General features: G+C 40.7%; 1 long non-coding RNA gene and 5 other non-coding genes across 6 annotated transcripts; 3 read left to right on the forward strand and 3 right to left on the reverse strand.

The window, feature by feature from the left end:
• Positions 1–770: 770 nt before the first annotated feature.
• On the reverse strand, positions 771–852 carry trnas-aga (transfer RNA serine (anticodon AGA)). The gene has a single exon. It is a non-coding gene; the product is annotated as a tRNA-Ser (tRNA).
• A 4194-nt stretch (positions 853–5046) lies between these two features.
• On the forward strand, positions 5047–5163 carry LOC116675337 (U5 spliceosomal RNA). The gene has a single exon (XR_004328386.1). It is a non-coding gene; the product is annotated as a U5 spliceosomal RNA (small nuclear RNA).
• A 2273-nt stretch (positions 5164–7436) lies between these two features.
• On the forward strand, positions 7437–7649 carry LOC116675336 (small nucleolar RNA U3). Its single transcript, XR_004328385.1, has one exon. It is a non-coding gene; the product is annotated as a small nucleolar RNA U3 (small nucleolar RNA).
• A 1346-nt stretch (positions 7650–8995) lies between these two features.
• LOC116675333 (uncharacterized) lies at positions 8996–17740 on the forward strand. Its single transcript, XR_004328383.1, has 3 exons — positions 8996–9056; positions 14824–14833; positions 17730–17740. It is a non-coding gene; the product is annotated as an uncharacterized LOC116675333 (long non-coding RNA).
• trnam-cau (transfer RNA methionine (anticodon CAU)) lies at positions 16818–16889 on the reverse strand. Its single transcript has one exon. It is a non-coding gene; the product is annotated as a tRNA-Met (tRNA).
• A 280-nt stretch (positions 17741–18020) lies between the features above and the next one.
• Positions 18021–18094, reverse strand: trnat-agu (transfer RNA threonine (anticodon AGU)). The gene has a single exon. It is a non-coding gene; the product is annotated as a tRNA-Thr (tRNA).
• Between the last annotated feature and the right edge of the window lie 532 nt (positions 18095–18626).

Consider the following 18626-nt stretch of genomic DNA (forward strand, 5'->3'; position numbering starts at 1 on the left):
TCCTGTGCTTTGTATCAGTATCAAGTCTATTTCCAGTCTGTTGATGTTTAACAAAGCCTCTGATGTTGCAAGTGTCTGAAGTGAAATGTCTCCACCTGCTGAAGAGTAAACTTAATGGCATGTTGAGATTATTTCATCCATAAAAAAAGAAACTACAGTGCTCATACCTTTTATTCCCGCTGTAACACCCATAAAAACTGGAGTGTAATACAGTAAATATACTACACTACAGGTAATAAATACTGTAAATAGAAACTGTAAAACATGTACGTTTAAAGTGCTTCTACCAGTCAGATTATCACAGGAGGTAATATCTTCTGCAGCTCTTTTAAAGACTCTACCATAATACCTGCTGGAGATGCCAGGTCCTCATACATGTAAAGCATGAGCTCTACCACTGAGCTACATCCCTGAAGATTTTGAAATTCTTTGACTTTTTCTGAGATAGACTTAGACTTATCTTTATTAATCCTTTTGGGATGACTCCCGCAAGGAAATTGAAATATGCGTGGCTTGAAATCAAACCTGGGCAAAATGCTTGCACTGCTACGATATAAATCATAGTTGAAAAGTAACACACCGTTGCCTTCTGCTGGACAATACAACGTTCACTGCAAATCTTGTAACACAGATTGATAAGAAATACATTGGTGGAGACTGGTTGCTTCCAGTACCTATGAGATAAGACAATATTGTTTATGAAGGCACATCTGCGATTTGGTATACTCTGATGTGTCATTGGTTTGGTACCACTCTTAAAAAACAGCGCTCGTTGTCGACAGGATTCGAACCTGCGCGGGGAGACCCCAATGGATTTCTAGTCCATCGCCTTAACCACTCGGCCACAACAACATGATGAGCCCTGCTGGGACTGTTTGCAGAAATGTTCCTGTAGCACCTCAACACACCATATAATGCCTAAGCTGCATTTGCAAAATAGCAGGGTGTTCAAATACTTATTTTCCTCACTGTAAGATTCCTATACATTGTGTATGGTAGCCTTTACAATGTTATTTATTTATTTTATTACCACACACACAGCCTTAGCAGAGCTAACCCCCCCCATCTTTATCCTGATGCTTGATTGTAATAAAGCATCAACAGAGAGAAGTTGTCTCCGTTGGTGTTTTAACAGACACACCTGGGCCAAATTGAAAACCAGATTCAGCTTTAAATCTTTTTAAATCCTAATCTAGTCCTCATTAAGTTTCAAATAATTTCACAGGAGTTAGTTATTATTTTTGATCATCAATACCAAATTGAATCTAATTGGATGGGAACATACACAGACTTCTCACAAAATCCCACTTGAATTCATGTCTTGCTACTCGGTCAGAATCTTATTAACCTGGAGTCCCAGTCTCTGTCACAAGAAATAAGCTATATGTTTATATATGTTTTAGACCTATTGGCAGACAGACATTTAAATGTAGGCAATGGCAAATAAAGAATAAAGAATAAAGAGCCTTTTGCTGTCTGCGCTCAGCTTCAAACAACAATGTTAAAAACAACAGACAAAGCCAGAAATCTTGGTGTAGTCATGGACTCAGACCTGAACTTTACAGCCACATTAAGACAATAACAAAGTCAGCCTACTATCACCTTAAGAATATATCAAGGTTAAAGGACTTATGTGTCAACAGGATTTGGAAAAACTTGTCCATGCTTTCATCTTCAGTAGACTTGACTACTGTAACGGGGTCTTTACAGGTCTCCCTAAAAAATCAATCAGACAGCTGCAGCTGATTCAGAACGCTGCTACTCAGGTCCTCACTAAGACCAAGAGACTGGATCACATCACTCCAGTTCTGAAGTCTTTACACTGGCTTCCTGTGTCTCAAAGAATTGATTTCAAAGTACTCTTGCTAGTTTATAAATCACTTAACGGTTTAGGTCCAAAATATATTCTGATCTGCTACTACACTATGACCCCCCCAGACCTCTCAGGTCATCTGGGACAGGTCTACTTTCTGTCCCCAGAGTCAGAACTAACAGGGTAAAGCAGCTTTCAGTTTCTATGCTCCTCATATCTGGAATAAACTCCCAGAAACCTGCAGATCCGCTGTTACTCTCAGTTCTTTTAAATCAAGGCTGAAGACCTTCCTTTTTGCTGCTGCCTTCTTTAAATGACTGCTCATTTCTTTAAATTTCTTATGCTGCACTGTAACTTTTATTCTTGTGTTTTTATGTCTCTATTTTTTAACTGTCTATTCATGTGTTTTACCGGTTTTTAATGCTTATGATTTTACTGTTTTTACTAGTGTTTATCTGTTTAACTGATTTTGTGTAAAGCACTTTGAATTGCCCTGTTGCTGAAATGTGCTATACAAATAAAGCTGCCTTGCCTTGCCTTGCCTTTTCTCAATGTCCACTGAAGTTTCTCAGCGTGCTCTCTAGTAACATCAGCAAGGCTACTTTTACTTTCATACTTTAAGTAAATTTCCAAGCCTGTACTTTGTTACTTGTATTTGAGTAAAGAAGTTAAATCAGTACTTCTACTTTTACCAGAGTATTTGTTAACACAATTAAGTCTACTTCTACTTGAGTACGGAAGTGAGTACTTTGAACACGTAACTTCATCCGTCTTTGCTGTTGCATTGCGTAACAAATAACTATGTTTGTGTAAAGTAATCGACAGGCTTTATGCCCAGGTTGAGTAGGGAGGGAAATGTAATGCATACCCCTAAGTTTTTTCTTCTTTTAATATTATCATGAAACGAGGAAGCGGTATAGAGCCCTAGTAAACAAAGTGAGAAAAACAGCAGTGAGAGAAACAAATCAAGGGACTGGAGAGCAGGAAGAGGGAGAGCCAGAGGAGTCTGGAGTTTGGAGAGAGGGCATGGGATGAAAGTGAGGGCTCTGACACAGAGAGGGATATTCCAGAGGGTGAGGAAGATGAAGAAGAGGGTGAGAGGATGAAGAAGAGAGTGAGGAGGAAGAAAACATAAATGGGACAGAGAGAGGAACAGCCAGAGGGACAGCAAGTGGATCCATGTGGATCAAGTACTGCACCATCAGGTTTGTAATGAAGAAGGTTCTTACTATTTTCAAAGCAGTTCAATTACAATTCGTTGTAGGTCTGCTGTGTGTCCTTAAAATGGGCTTTCTGCTGTCAAATTCTTTTTTTTGTTTGAATATGGCTCTGTTTCTTTTTTTTCTTGGCCTACATTTTGAATGCATGCAGGTACACATGCATACAGTGGTACTATAACAGATTGCCACCCTGGTGACTTTCTTCCATGTCTCCATGTCTTCATATATTTGGGCTGACAGTTGAGAAACCTTCCCTTGTTAACTATGACATGGATGACTGAGAACCTACTGTATCGTGACATGTTTAATTTACTATATTATAATTTTTGAGACAGGTCCTACAAAGTATTTGTTGGATCAGTCAGGATGGCCGAGCGGTCCAAGGCGCCACTTCTGACATCTACTGTTTTTCTGAGACATGATATTGGGAATAAAGCAGTTCTATGTATTTAAGAGGACATGAATGTGCGCAAGAAACTCAATGGCCACTACAGGGTTTTGTGGGCATCTTTATTGTCAACAGATGTAAAGTTACCATGTGTTTGTACACAGTAGACATATCTACTGCTGTCTTCACTGTCTGTGGCAAGTCCTTTAAAACCTGTTCTTGACTTGCTTTTTCCCACATCCTCTGAACGCTTAACTAACTAACTGACTTAAGTTGGCCAATAATGTTGTGATTGTTGTGTGCCTTTAATATCAACAAAAAAACACAACTGATGGTGAAAAGAAAATGACAGGTGGTTGAACACTGATACTGTAGTTATTACTGAGACAACAAAAGGCACTTTAAGGGTGGTAGCAAACCATTGATTCATCAATGACTCATATACCAAACCGCAGATGTGCCTTCAATAACATTATTGTGTTATCTCATAGGTACTGGAAGCCACCCGTCCACCAATGTATCTCTTAGCATTTATTTTCAGTCTGTGTTACAAGATTTGCAGTGAGCTTTGTATTGTCCAGCAGAAAGGCAACAGGTGTGTTACTTTTTGACTATGATTTATACCATAGCAGCGCAATCATTTTACCCAGGTTTGATTTCCAGCCACTGCAGTTGCATTTACAGGTTTGAAGCCATATATACATTAACATTACTTGTTTTACCCAGGTTTTTCTTTTATCAGTGATATTTCAATTTCCTTGCGGGAGTCATCCCAAAAGGATTAATGAGGATAAGTCTATCTCAGAAAAAGGTTTTAAAAAATCTGAAAATCTTCAGGGGATGTAGCTCAGTGGTAGAGCATATGCTTTACGTGTATGAGGACCTGGCATCTCCAGCAGGTATTATGGTAGAGTCTTTAAAAGAGCTGCAACAGATATTACCTCCTGTGGTAATCTGACTGGTAGGGTTATAGAACGTAGTGGTAGACTAAGACCTCCTGTTACACAAACTAAGTAGTATGCTCTCTCTTTTATACCTCAGACTATCAGACAGCACAACAAGCACTTTAACAGTACATGTTTTACAGTTTCTATTTTACTGTATTTACATGCTTGTACTGTTATGTTTTTGTTTATTGTATTATGCTCCAGTTTTTATGGGTGTTACGGCAGGTGTGAGCATTGTAGAGATTTCACTTCAGACACTTGCAGAAATAGCCTTACTGACGATACAAAGCATAGGAATGAGCAGAGGATGGTTTTGATCCATCGACCTCTGGGTCATGGGCACTGCACTCTGCAACTTCTGACCAGGCCTTGGAGAATCTGTGATTCACATTTTGATGGAAGGTGGCAACCAAGGTTCCAACAGCTTACGGGTTGTAAAGTTAAACATTTGGTAGACCTTGCAACTATCTTTTATGTGAGCTACATTGATTATTCACATGTAAGACTTGTGATTGGCTGGCGTTTTAAAAATGTCATTGTGAGTACAAATATAAACATAAGTAAGTAGTCTACCAAGTTTCCTCTTATCATTTTAGTTTGGACCCCAGTGAGGTTTATCGGGATGGTTTGGACTGGGTCGACTAGGGTTTTCAGCTGCTCTCGAGCAGACGGCTGTACTCACTCTGGTTTCTCTTCATAACACACAAGTCTTTTGCCTTTTACTAAAGACTTCCTTGGAGGGGAACGCTGATGAGTTGAAACTATTTTTGGTGGGCTTTGCTGTTTGTCCAAGCCTTTTGTACTTGCTTTTGCTTACCTTTGCCTTTACTGATCAGCTGTTTTATCCCACCCAGAAAAGAGATTTTAGACCTGGAACGAGCCATCTTTATTTCCTGTGGAGGTCCAAGTGGGAACGAGCGCAAAGAAGAGTGATTAAGAAACCAAAGGAGAAAGGAGGGTAAGGAGTGCCGGACCTTTTATTGTTTTTAGGGAGCAGATTTACAGCTATACACATAACACCAGCCACGGTCCCATCCAGAAATCCTAAAACTGCAGCTATGGAACAGTTCTGGATGGGATCATACCTCAGAAGATTGAAGACCTTACCCTCTGATCTTAACATACCTGGTAGGGATGAGCGAGTACGGCATTATCTGTATCTGTATCTGTTTCTGTGCTCGGACAGGATTTAACTCGGAAGTGGGTCGGGTTGTCTTGAAATGGGCGGGGCTTTAACGGTATGTTATTTTAAGCATGCAAATTATATGGGTTGATCAGAGGGGGGGGTGTTCTACGGATCAAACAGATTGAATAAATTAGAAAATAAAATAAAAAATCTTTGACAGGCAGAGATGCGACAAATGAAAAAGGAGAGCCATTGCTCATTGTTCTCTTATTTATTCCCATTTTTTTCTGTTGCGTGCAGTTGAAGCAGGACATGAAAGATTGCCTGCATGCTCTAATACAACTTTTATTGTTCCTAATCTGGATTATTTAACGTTAAACTAGATTTTAAATTTCAGTTAGGAAAGTAACAGCTCCTGCCTTCTGGGCTCGTCCGGAAGCAGAACCCTGGACCTCTCACACCGAAGCGAGAATCATACCCCTAGACCAACGAGCCTCATAAACACGTCATAGTAGAAATTTTCTATCAAGTAAATGTGATCAGTCAGTGACTCGAAAGGCAATTGTTAGTAGTTTGTTGGCATGTAGTGTTTTTATGGCTCCACTACCAGATTGAGCATTCTGATTATATTGGACAAAAGACTATTTTGAAGCAAAAACATTTACCAACATTTGAACTTGAATTTTGGTATAAAGGAAATACAGCTTGGATTTGTTACTGACTTGAAAGGCTATGGTCAGGTAGATTGGCATGGGATCTTTTCATGGCTCCACTGCCCGATCAGCTTTCGATCTCATTTGACAAACAGGAAACAATTGATACAAAATTTTTACCAAACACAGACTTGATTTTTCAGTAAAAAGTGAAAGTAAATCGGGGAAGGGGGAATTTTCAAGCCCCACCTGCCCACATCACCCCAACAAAATGCTAATGAAATACGCAACAAGCTTAAAATGCTTCACCCTGTTTAGTTCTGACTCTGGGGACAGAAAGTAGACCTGTCCCAGATGACCTGAGAGGTCTGGGGGGAGGGGGTCATAGTGTAGTAGCAGATCAGAATGTATTTGGTCCTAAACCGTTTAGTCATTTATAAACTAGCAAAAGTACTTTGAAATCAATACTTTGAGGCACAGGAAGCCCGTTGTAAAGACTTCAGAACTGGAGTGATGTGATCCACTCTCTTGGTCTTAGTGAGGACCCGAGCAGCAGTGTTCTGAATCAGCTGATTTTAGGGAACCTGTAAAGACCCTGTTACAGTAGTCAAGTCTGCTGAAGATGAAAGCAAGGACAAGTTTTTCCAAATCCTGTTGACACATAAGTCCTTTAACCCTTGATATTTTCTTAAGGTGATAATAGGCTGACTTTGTAATTGTCTTAATGTGGCTGTTAAAATTCAGGTCTGAGTCCATGACTATACCAAGGTTTTGTCTGTCTGCTGTTGTTTTTAAATTGTTGTTTGAAGCTGAGCGCAGACTTTTAATCGTTCCTCTTTTGCTCAAAAAACAAACACCTCAGTTTTTCCTTTATTTAATTTCAGAAAGTTCTGGCGCATCCAGCCGTTAATTTGTTCGATGCACTTAGTCAGTTTATATATTGGACTATAGTCCCCTGGCGATAAGGTTATGTAAATTTGTTTGTCGTCCACATAACTATGTAATTACTTTGTTGTTTTCCATAATTAGCGAGTGGAAGCATGTAAGACCAGTAATAATGCAAAGAAAGGACTGGAGCATTTCTTGGAGAGAATAGTAGGCTGACACTGAAGTATTGAGAAACAGTGACTGAAAATCTAATTCATCTCCATATCGGTTCTTTAAAGATGTAAATAGATTTCTCCCTCAGAGTCATCTGGAGCACGTAACGATTAGCTTCTGTCCCTCTGAATCCTGAGTGACAATCACTCTGCAGTGGATGAGATGCAGTTCCCCCCCCCAATCTAACCAAGACTATACTATCAGGGATCGTTCTAAAGTTTCTGACTTGAGGAATGTGTTTCTAAAGTGTTTGGTCTCGCTGACCACGATGATGAGTCGTGATATTCCTTTCTGAGCGTGAAGCTGAAGAGAGTAATGATTCACTTCATATGCTCTCTGTCATTGATGATCGTTCTTCGCTTCTTTATGGAGCATTGAGGAAGGAATATGATCAGAGTGGTTAGTAGCAGATATGTAGAAAACAACATGTGTGAAGGTAACCAAACATGCTAAGTTAGTCAGTCTTGAAGTATGTTTAGTCCATGGTGGACAAGGTTCCTTGAAAGGGTTAACACCTACCTTCTTGACTTTAATGTTTATGTCCAGTGTAAAAATGTAAACTGAGTTTAAACCATGATTCAATTTTTATTTCTACCTTTGCTTTTCCTACTTTGACATGTAAAAAAAATGTGCATTGTTGAAAGCCCATCTCTCACATCCATGTTCCACTCCCACAGGTGTTTCTACTTGACTAATCAGACTGTATGGCCTTACAGGCTCAGCTTGATTGACATGTATTAAAGGGGTGGAACGGTACACTGAAGTCCGGGGACGGGATGGCGTGTTGTAACGAGGGTTGAGTACATACAGCAAATACTTGAAGCCAGGTTTCTCTACGAGTGGATACGGGGCGTTGAAGGTGATGTGGAATCTGATTGATTCAGTGATTTGTTGCCCTATTTGTATTTGATCTAAAGGCTTGTTAACCACTGTAGGGAGGAGACGTGGACAGTTTTTTTGTCTCGTTCCAGTGATTGGCATGTCTGGGTGATGGCGTGTGGATATGCGTAGCATGGTGATGTATTTCCACTCACGTACAACAACGCGACCCACAGTCCTCGTTTATCCACCACTTTCTCACCTGTACTATGGAATGACTGGGAAACCAAAGTTTCCCGTGGGTTGCCACCACTCGCCGTAGGAGAGGCTGCTCTTCCTCAGTGCTGCTGGCTCTGATCATATGAAGGGAAATAAGGGGAAAAGGTGAGAGCTTGCAGAACAAAAAATCGAAATAAATTTTTAAATTTGCACTTGTAAAAATAAGATTTTAATTTGATGTCACACAATGAAAAAAAACACCGAGAGCTTGGAAAAAAAAATCTGATTTTTTTAATTTGCACTAGTAGGAAATATTCACACACCGGTATTCTGAATGTAAAGTCACAGAAAAATATTCAAAATGTGTAGATTGATATTTCATGAACAGAATGACAGCTGCAAGCGTGCAGTGCAACATTACTTGTGTACTTTTTTTTACTCGGTTTCATTTCCATCACAACCATAACTCAGTGATGACAACTTCTCAAACTAATTTCCTGTGGACTGAGTCTGTGGAGCTCTGAGCAAACGGACGGGGGGGAAAAGGGTTCTATCACCAGATGAGAGACACCTCTGTCTGTCTTATTCATGTAGCATGGAAGCTACCGTTAGCTAACTAGCCAACAGCCGGGCCAACTCACAATGGACTGAAATTTGTTCTGGAAAAAAATGCTATTAAACAGTAAAAAAAATAAAATAACACGGCAAATATTTCTTGTCCTGCCTATGCACCACCTGTCTGTACTTGTATATCACATTGCATTTTTCTGGTTAGACACAAACTGCATTTCCTTGTCTTTGTACTTGTACTCTGCACAATGACAATAAAAGTTGAATCTAATCTAATAAAAAAAAGATGGATGTCTTTGCACAAGAGCAGTACACACAAGTATGCGTCGTTTGGGACGTCATTTTCTCTAACTCCAGTAACTGTGTGCTCAGCAAATTCCTATTATTTAAACCCTCTGAGACCTAAGGTCATTTTCATAGCTCATGTCGTCAGCTTCTATTTTCTATAAAAGCTGTAAAACATCAACCGGGTTTCTACAGTCAGATATCAACATCATTCTTTTCAGAACAAAACTGGGTTATTAGAATATTTGTGCTGCACTGAGGTCACTGGAATGTTAAAAAAACGGTGTAGGACTTAAAGGGACATGAATCTTCCAGATATGTATGATATCCACACAGAGCAGTACGAGCTGAGCCGTCTCCTCTAAAACACTTCTCATATGTCCTGGGAGTCACACTGGGAAGAAAAACATTAGAACTTATACAACTATGCATTTATTTTTAGCTTAATTTACCCAACAGAACAGCTTCGGAGTATTGGAATGAGTTGAATCGTGGTCGTCTCGCTCCCCCTAACGCCTGTGAGCTGAAAACCCATTGAACTTTCAGTCAGCGAGTCTGTTGGACAGGGGCCTCCTCCAGATGTTCCCAATTTACCTGTACTACCTGTTGGGCTTACCAGGTATGTCCAGAGTCCTCCCCCACACCCGACCTAATCACCACCAGATGGTGATCAGTTGACCGCTCCGCCCTCTCTTCACTGAGTGTCAAAACATACGGCCTCAGATCACAACAAATTATAAAATCAATCATTGCTCTTCGGCTAGGGTGCTCTGGTACCACATCACTTATGAGCACCCTGTGTTTGAAACATGGTGTTTGTTATAGACAATCCATGACTAGCACAGAAGTCTAACAACAGACAACCACTCAGGTCGATCAGGGAGGCCGTTCCTCCAATCACGCCTCTCCAAGTATCTCCATCATTGCCCACGTGTGCGTTGAAGTCCCCAGCAGAACTATGGAGTCCCCTACTGGAGCCCATAGAGGACTCTATTCAAGGTCTCCAAGAAGGCCAAATACCCAACTCTTGTTGGTGCATATGCACAAACATGTGGAAAAAATAATGTCCTTAATAAAAATCGATGAGTGGTCCTGTCCCACATACCCCCGGCCATAGTTACACAAGCACATCCTCTGTTTTCCCCAAGCACTCTTTACCTAATACCCAATTATACATTACACAATCTTTATTTTAAAAAGAATGCTATCCCATTGTTAGTACACGTGAGTGTCACTAGTCTAAAGCCTCCTGTCCACTATCTGTCGGGATCATTTGGATGCAGCCTTGGCCCTTCACCAGCGAGGGTCGCTGTTACTGAAGCTTCTAGTAATAAACCCATTTTCAAACCAATTCCTCTGAGTGGTTCAGTGCTTCACCAAAGCTTCATTTGCCCTTCACTATCAGCACCTAGTTTCTTGACTTTGTAATGCCTTATGTCTACTGTAAAAATCTAAATTGAGTTGTGCCATAATTCATTTTTATTTTACCTTGGTTTTCCTACTGTGACATTTCAAAATGTCAAAAGGTGCATTGTTTAAAGCCCATCTCTACACATCCATGTTCCACTCCCACAGTGTGATTTCTGATTCTGATTCTGATTTCACATGTGCTATTGTCCCTTAATTTCACAGTTTATTTTTGTAATTTATTGGTGGTTTTTCTGTATTTAAAAAAAACAAACACAGAACAATTCTGTAAAGTTAACATGAAAATGTATGTAAATGTCAAATTTGCTTTAGAGTGTATCAAGTCCCCCATGACGGCCTCCCTGACCGGGAACGAACCCGGGCCGCAGCGGTGAGAGCGCCGAATCCTAGCCACTAGACCATCAGGGAGTCATATTTTCCAAATTTATCTTTGTACATGTGAGTTTCCTCTTCACTTACTGGAATGACTCATGTGTTTTAGGCGAGGAATGGCGCCTGGCTAGAGCTTCAGAAGGCAGGACATGACAGATACACATCTGTCACATAGTCAGTTTTGTATTCTTAAATACCAAGTCTCTTGCTGTTCCTTGACTAGTTGGCCCCCCTGCTTTGCATCGCTCCAGGTAAGTAGAAAGCAATCTGTTATGCACCCTTTGCATTGCACTAAAATGTTAAAATTTGGACCTGAATCCAAAATAACATTACTTACTTGACATCCAGACTATGTTTTTTTTGGAAAAAATGTTGGTTAGGGGTTTAGTTATTGTTTGAAAAATGAAAAGAATTGTTATTGAAATGGAGGCAGATGAAGTGTTTATGATCAATGATCAACAGGATACATCCGCTGTCGGGGGTTGATTTAAAGGGAATGGAACTCTTTAACAGTGTTGGTTCTAGCGTTAAACTAATGAGGAAGAATTTGACAAATCTAAATCAACCAAAAACAAGTCTAGGAACATGCTCTTTGAAATGTTGCACCTGTATCTGTCAAGTCCTGACCGGGAACTGAACCGGGGCCGCGGCAGTGAGAGCTCCAAATCCTAGCCACTAGACCATCAGGGAGTCACATCAGTCAAGTTTTATTTTTGTAGATGTAATTTTTCTTTGTGTGTAATTTAGCATCTCATCTTTTCTCTCATTTCCTCCCTCTTCCCCCCTTTTTCCTCTTCTCCCCCCCTTACAGACTAGTGTTCACCAGCTTTGACGCAATGGATGTGTCTGATTACAGATCAGAAGATTCCAGGTCTGATTCTGGCTAGCTCGTAGTGCTCTTTAGCGACCTAAATCTTGTCCGTCATTTCCAACTTTACCCCCCAGGACAAACTCTACAAAGAAATGTACATGTATAAAGAGCCAAATGATGAGTAATGTTAGATCCCGGTAATCCCCGGTTAAGGGGGTACTGGACCAGCTCTCCGTTTAAAGGGTCCGATCCTCCTAAGCCTGGGTATTACCCTATTAGGTATGAAGAGGACTGTTTAAGCTGGTGACGAAGAGACTGCCCTAGCTTCTACTGTCTTCACAGGGCGTCTACCCTGCTTGCTCTGAAACAGCACCTGACTGAATAGCCCTGAGCCAGATACCACCTCAGCCGCGCCCGTTCACGACAGCTCTCTCTCATTGATCAGGGCACTTGGTAAGTTGCTAGGATATTGTTTAGGGGCCAGGAAATAGGCCTTAAGGGTATGTTAATTTCAGTGGCTAGAGCAACCTATAAGAACCTTCAAAAGATGTTTAAACTCACTACACCCATTGATTACAACCTTAAAAGTGAAATAATTCAGTGTCCACTACTTGTACTTTAAATGCAGTATTTATATATATTTATTGCAGAATAGAGCAAGGGCATGCATACAACTTTATGATTATGAATAAAATTAATAAAAGTTGATCAATGAATAAAATTCAAAAACCCATACCTGATTTAGTAAAACTCTTTAAAAATGATTAAAAATCCAAAAAACCCTTAACATGATTAACTTTTATACCCTATCAGCTATACTGGTCAATTCTTAATAATTGATGATAATGGTTTAAAAGGCAAAACCTGAAGGCGATAGTTGCGCATGGATGAATTTAGCAATCTTCTTTTCTGTAGAGCTGGGGTAGGAGCGTGTCACCCTGGCCGGGGGGACCGCGCCCTTTTCTTCTGCCGTTGGCTGTGCAATCCGTTAGAATCCCGAAACCTTGTACAAAGTCTTCAAAATGTCTTATAAATCCACAGCCATCGAGGCAGTTGAACCGGAGAAAACAGTCAGAGTCCGAATTACTTCTTCAGCCGGGTTGGCTATGTGGCTATCCTCTGTGGCTTTTGTCTCGCATTTCCGATGAAGAAGTTTTCTGAAGTTTTCTTTTGCTGTTCCGATGTCCAAATCCCAACTCTTGTTCTAAGATGAGGCCTGCGGGGTCTGAAGAAGATCTTAAGGTCCAGTTCACCCGCCCTCCGAGAGCTGCCGAGGAATGAGCCCCTATTCTTGCTTGTTCTGTCTTTATACTGTTTTGACACTGAGACCTCATTGGTTCTTTCCTATGAGTCATTTGGTTGCACCCAACTCTTTTCTCTAAACAAGTCTTCAACAAGCCCAAATTTGGTTACATTCAATCTCTGATGTTCAGACAAGTCTCAACAAGCCTCAACTGGCCCGGACCTGTTCTGGCTTGCTTTTCCCCCAGGCTCCCTCTTTTACTCAGCTCTATCGGACCCGTGGTTACGCAGATTCTGTGGAAGCTTCTAGGCTTTGTCCTTAGTAATTACATAGTTTGTAGCAATTACATATTGATCCGACATTATTTCCGACTCCTTTTTGCCGTAAACAGTGATACTTATCAATCATGAAATCACACATTATTTCTAAATGGTAATACATGTCATTTGTGTATACATCAATCATGCAATCATTAACCCTTTAAAATGCACATTAATTGTAAATGATAATATCATCTGTGCAATCAAACATTATTCGGGATAATACATATCATTTGTGTATTCAACCATTATGTTGGGTAATACTTTTTGCTTCAGCCGTCTTCTCACTCATCACACTTTCTAGCTCGGAAAGTACCTTACAGCCCCAGCAGCAGCTACAATGCCTCACCGGAAAGTCCCAGACAATCCCATGATTTCACCTCCTCATGCGTTTGATCTCAACTCACTTGACAGTAATTATCGTTTCAACATGTGTGTAAATTCATCTAAGCCTCTAAGTGTCAGTCAACTACAGCAATAATCAAGCTCTTGCTGTTGTTTTTCTGTTTTTGCTTGCTAATCATCTTTTCTTGAAAAAAAATTGTCCCTGAAGGACAGAATCAGCAGTGCTAGATAAACCATCCATAAATTTTTCATTTGTAAGTCAACAATCAGGCAAAGCGGGAAAATATCAGTAGAGTTGATATTCAGAGTTCCCACTATGCTTTCACAATAACATAGATGCAGGTGTGAACGGCGGGAGCGGGTGATGACTGGCAGGTGTGGCAGCAAGGACCGGTTAGTACTCTGCGTTGTGGATGCAGCAACCCTGGTTCGAATCCGGGTCACGGCAGCTTTGTAAAGCCAGTTCTCTGTTATGCCTCCAAATTGTTCCATCCTCTGCTTCATTTTACATTGATGGAAACTGGACAGCTTAGGATAAAGGTCCTGCAGGAGGCCCCACATGTTGGACTACAACAAAGATTTGACTGGCTTTCTGTACACTTGGCAACAAAGATCACCACTGTTTGCATAGAAAGGTACTCCCAATGCTCTGTGAACGTAGGACTAGTGGGGCAATGGGTAATGCGTCTGACTACAGATCAGAAGATGTTAGGGTTGACTCCTGGATAGTTTGTTCTGTTCTTTAGCTATTAAATTACTTGATCATCATTTCCAAGTTTACTCCTGTAAAAACTGTCTATCACAGTAAATCAAATACACAGTAAAAAGCCAAATGATGCGTAAATATCTTTTCAACATGTGCTAAAACAGCTCTAAATCCTTCAATTTAACTGAAACACAGCTATCATCAAGCTTTCACTGTTTTTGTTTTTTTAGAATCAGCAGTACTACACAAACTGTCCCTGGAATTGTCAGTTGTTACTCTTCAATTAGGGGAACCTAGAAAATAGCAGCATCATTTTGGATCTGATTTCCGACTATGCTATCATAACAACGCGGTGATTTTAATACCAAATGGTCGTGATCTTATAGTGCTTGGTACTCTGCGTTGCGGTGGCTGCAGCAACCTCGGTAGGAATCTGGGTCACGGCACCTGTGAGAAGCTACTTTTCTGTTGTTTCTTTGAATTACTACATCTTCTGCTTTACTTTACATTGATAGAAACTGGACAGCTTAGCCTAAAAGTCCTGCAAGTGTCCCCAAATGTTGGACTGTAACAAACAGTTAACTGGCCTTCTATACACTTGCCAACAAAGATCAACCCTGTTTGCATACAATGGTGTGAGAACGTAGCTATTGCTAATGCTGAACGTAAGGCTAGTGGCGCAATGGATAACGTGTCTGATTACGGCTCAGAAGATTCTAGGTTTGACTCCTGGCTAGCTCATACTGTCAACAGTTGATATTTCAGAGTTCCCACTATGCTTTCACAACAACAAGGCCCTACTGCTACCAAGTGGCCGTGATCTTCTAGTGCAGGGGTGGCGAACCTGCGGCTCGTGAGCCGCATGCGGCTCTTTGCCTGCTCCTGTGAGGCTCTTGCCTTACTGCGTGGCTGGGTTGAAATAAATAAATGAAAAGAAAAAACTTAATTTTACATATTTATAAATACATATACTGTGTATATAAGACCCTTTTGCGTTTGGTATCGCGTCGGTCTGTAACATTATAGGACGTAGAACAATTTTCAGTCCGATTGTGATTTTAACTATTGGCTAGTTAGCTAACGGTAGCTTCCATGCTACATAAATAAGCCAGACAGAGTTCCAGAGTTCCAAATGCTCCAGTCCTTTCTTTGCATTAATACTGGTTCTTAACATGCTCAGATTATGGAAAACAACAAAATAAGTTACCATAGTTATACGGACAACACACAAATTTGCATAACCTTATCGCCAGGAGACTATAGTCCAATACATAAACTGACTGAGTGCATCAAACAAATTAACGACTGGATGTGCCAGAACTTTCTGAAATTAAATGAAGGAAAAACTGAGGTGGTTGTTTTTGGAAAAAAAGAGGAACGATTAAAAGTCTGCGCTCAGCTTCAAACAACAATATTAAAAACAACAGACAAAGCCAGAAATCTTGGTGTAGTCATGGACTCAGACCTGAATTTTAACAGCCACATTAAGACAATTACAAAGTCAGCCTACTATCACCTTAAGAATATATCAAGGGTTAAAGGACTTATGTGTCAACAGGATTTGGAAAAACTGGTCCATGCTTTCATCTTCAGTAGACTTGACTACTGTAACGGGGTCTTACAGGTCTCCCTAAAAAATCAATCAGACAGCTGCAGCTGATTCAGAACGCTGAAGGCTGAAGACCTTTCTTTTTGATGTGGCCTTTCTTTAAATGGTTGTTAATTTCTTTAATGTTTGATTTTGTATACTGCACTGTAACTTTTATTCTTGTGTTTTATCTGATTTTATTTTTTAACTGTTTATTCTTGTGTTTTATCTATTTTTATTTTTTAACTATTTTTTAACTCTTTTTGTGTAAAGCACTTTAAATTGCCCTATGGCTGAAAGGTGCAATACAAATAAAGCTTCCTTGCCTTGCCTTGAATAGGATATCACTATTAGTGGAAATCGGTATTTCTCTGCTTTTTAGGTTGCCATGGCCGAGTGGTTAAGGCAATGGACTTGAAATCCATTGGGAACTCCGCTCGCAAGTTTGAATCCTGCCGACAAAGAAAGCCATCCTTTAATGGTGGTCACACATCCTTCTATGGCAGATGTACCTTCATGGACAATATTGTAATACCTCATAGGTACTGGAAGCCACTGTTGCATCTCTGAGCATTTATTTTCAGTCTCAATGACCAGATGTGTTGCAAGATTTGCAGTGAACGTTATATTGTCCAGCAATGGTGGTATAGTGGTGAGCATAGCTGCCTTCCAAGCAGTTGATATGGCTTTGATTCCAAGCAGGTATTATGGTAGACTCTTTTAAAAGAGCTGCAAAAGCTATTCATTTGTACTGTAGTATATTTATTGTTTTATGCTCCAGTATTAGGTGGAACCACTTCATTTCAGAAACTGATGCTTTGTTAAACATCAACAGACAGGAAATAGATACAAAGCATAGCAATTAGCAGAGGATGGTTTCGATCCATCGACCTCTGGGTTATGGGCCCAGCACGCTTCCGCTGCGCCACTCTGCTCTGGGATAGCTGCCCAGGTCTGTGACTGACATTTTGATGGAAGGTGGCAACCAAGGTTCCAACCGCTCACGGGTTGGAAAGTTAAACATTTGGTAGACCTTGCAACTATCTTTTATGTGAGCTTCCTGATTACTCACACATTGATTATTCACATGTAACACTTGTGATTTTCTGTTTTTTTTTTTAAAACAGGGCATTGTGAGTACAGATATAAACATCAGTAAGGAGTCTACCAAGTAGCCTCGTATCATTTTAGTTTGGACACCCAGTGAGGCTTACCGCAATGGTTTGGACTGGGTCGACTAGGGTTTCCGGCTGCTCTTGTAATTGTCAGCCCAAACATATGGGCGTTCATGGAGACATGGAAGAAAGTCACTAGGGTGGCAATTTGCTTGACAATGGCAATACATTGCGCGAGATGTTAATGGCATCTTATTGACCTTGTACCCCAATGTGCAATACAGGCTAAATCCCATGGTGGGAATCAAGATCCACCAATGTTTCTGTCCACAATGTCCACCTGAATCAAGAAATGTCCCTGCCAAATGGGAAATAGACCTGACAATTGGGTCAACATTGTGCAATTATCTTCAAAATGTCCAACTAAGTCCACAAGTATACCTGCCAGATGGGAAATAAACTGATAACTGTCTTCATGGTCTAAACGTGTCAAATATTGCCGTACAATGCCCACAGTGTCCGTTTTGGTTCCTGATCCATGCTATTACCCCTAAAGATCACAACTAGGCCAAGGGCAACTGGACTTGGTAAAAGGTTCTCTGCAGAAGTTTTGTCTCTCATCCAAGAGACTTCTTTAGTTGTTTTTTTTTACACAGAAAGGGTTGGACGCAGTGCCTACTCCCCCACCCATATCTGACAATTAGTAGCTGTGGGGAAAGGGGGGTTTCAAAGCTAACAGACCAATCAACAAGCAATTCTGATGCACTATACTGGCCCATTCAGGATGAGCACTGTATACTCTGACTGCAGCAACACAAGTTCAAATTTCAGTGATAACAAATTTTTATGGTGAATACGAGACTGAATGCAAAGTGATCTGTTTAATGTGTAGCAGGGGGATTGGGTCGACATGATGATGGGATGCAAACAGAGGTAATCTCTGCAACAACAAGGTGCTGCTGGGATTTGAACCCAGGATCTCCTGTTTACTAGACAGGCACTTTAACCAACTAAGCCACAGCACCTCCATTAGCAGGTGTAATGTTAATTCTCAATTTCTCTTTTGCCTTGAATAAGCTAAACATGCAGTGTACTGATTGGCAGTATTGGGAGTAACGTGTTACAAAAGTAACGCACATAAAGTAATGTATTCCTTTTTGCTTTAACACAGTAATATAACTCTTTACTAATTACATTTCAGTAATATTATACTTGTTAAAAGAACAAGAAACACAAACATTAAAGTGGAGCCAGTGAAGCTCGGTCCACCAGGTGGACCAGTCACCATTTGAACCAGACTGGGGAGGACGCTTCAGGGCCCAGCACGAATCGTGGAGCAAGAGCTACGGCCACAACAGTGCCTTCTGACGTCCACTGTTCCTTCCAACATGGAGCTCTTCCAGATCATTGAGAAGCTCTATCAGCTGGATGTGCTGCAATACAAAAATGAGAAAGTGGTGACCAGGTCTAGATGCCTCCTGGGGACCTCCCTAGGGAGGTGGTCCAGGCACGTCCAGCTGGGAGTAGGTCTCGGGGAGGACCCAAGACTAGGTGGAG

The sequence above is a fragment of the Etheostoma spectabile genome, unplaced genomic scaffold, assembly GCF_008692095.1.
Source record: "Etheostoma spectabile isolate EspeVRDwgs_2016 unplaced genomic scaffold, UIUC_Espe_1.0 scaffold00001814, whole genome shotgun sequence".
NCBI lineage: Eukaryota > Metazoa > Chordata > Actinopteri > Perciformes > Percidae > Etheostoma > Etheostoma spectabile.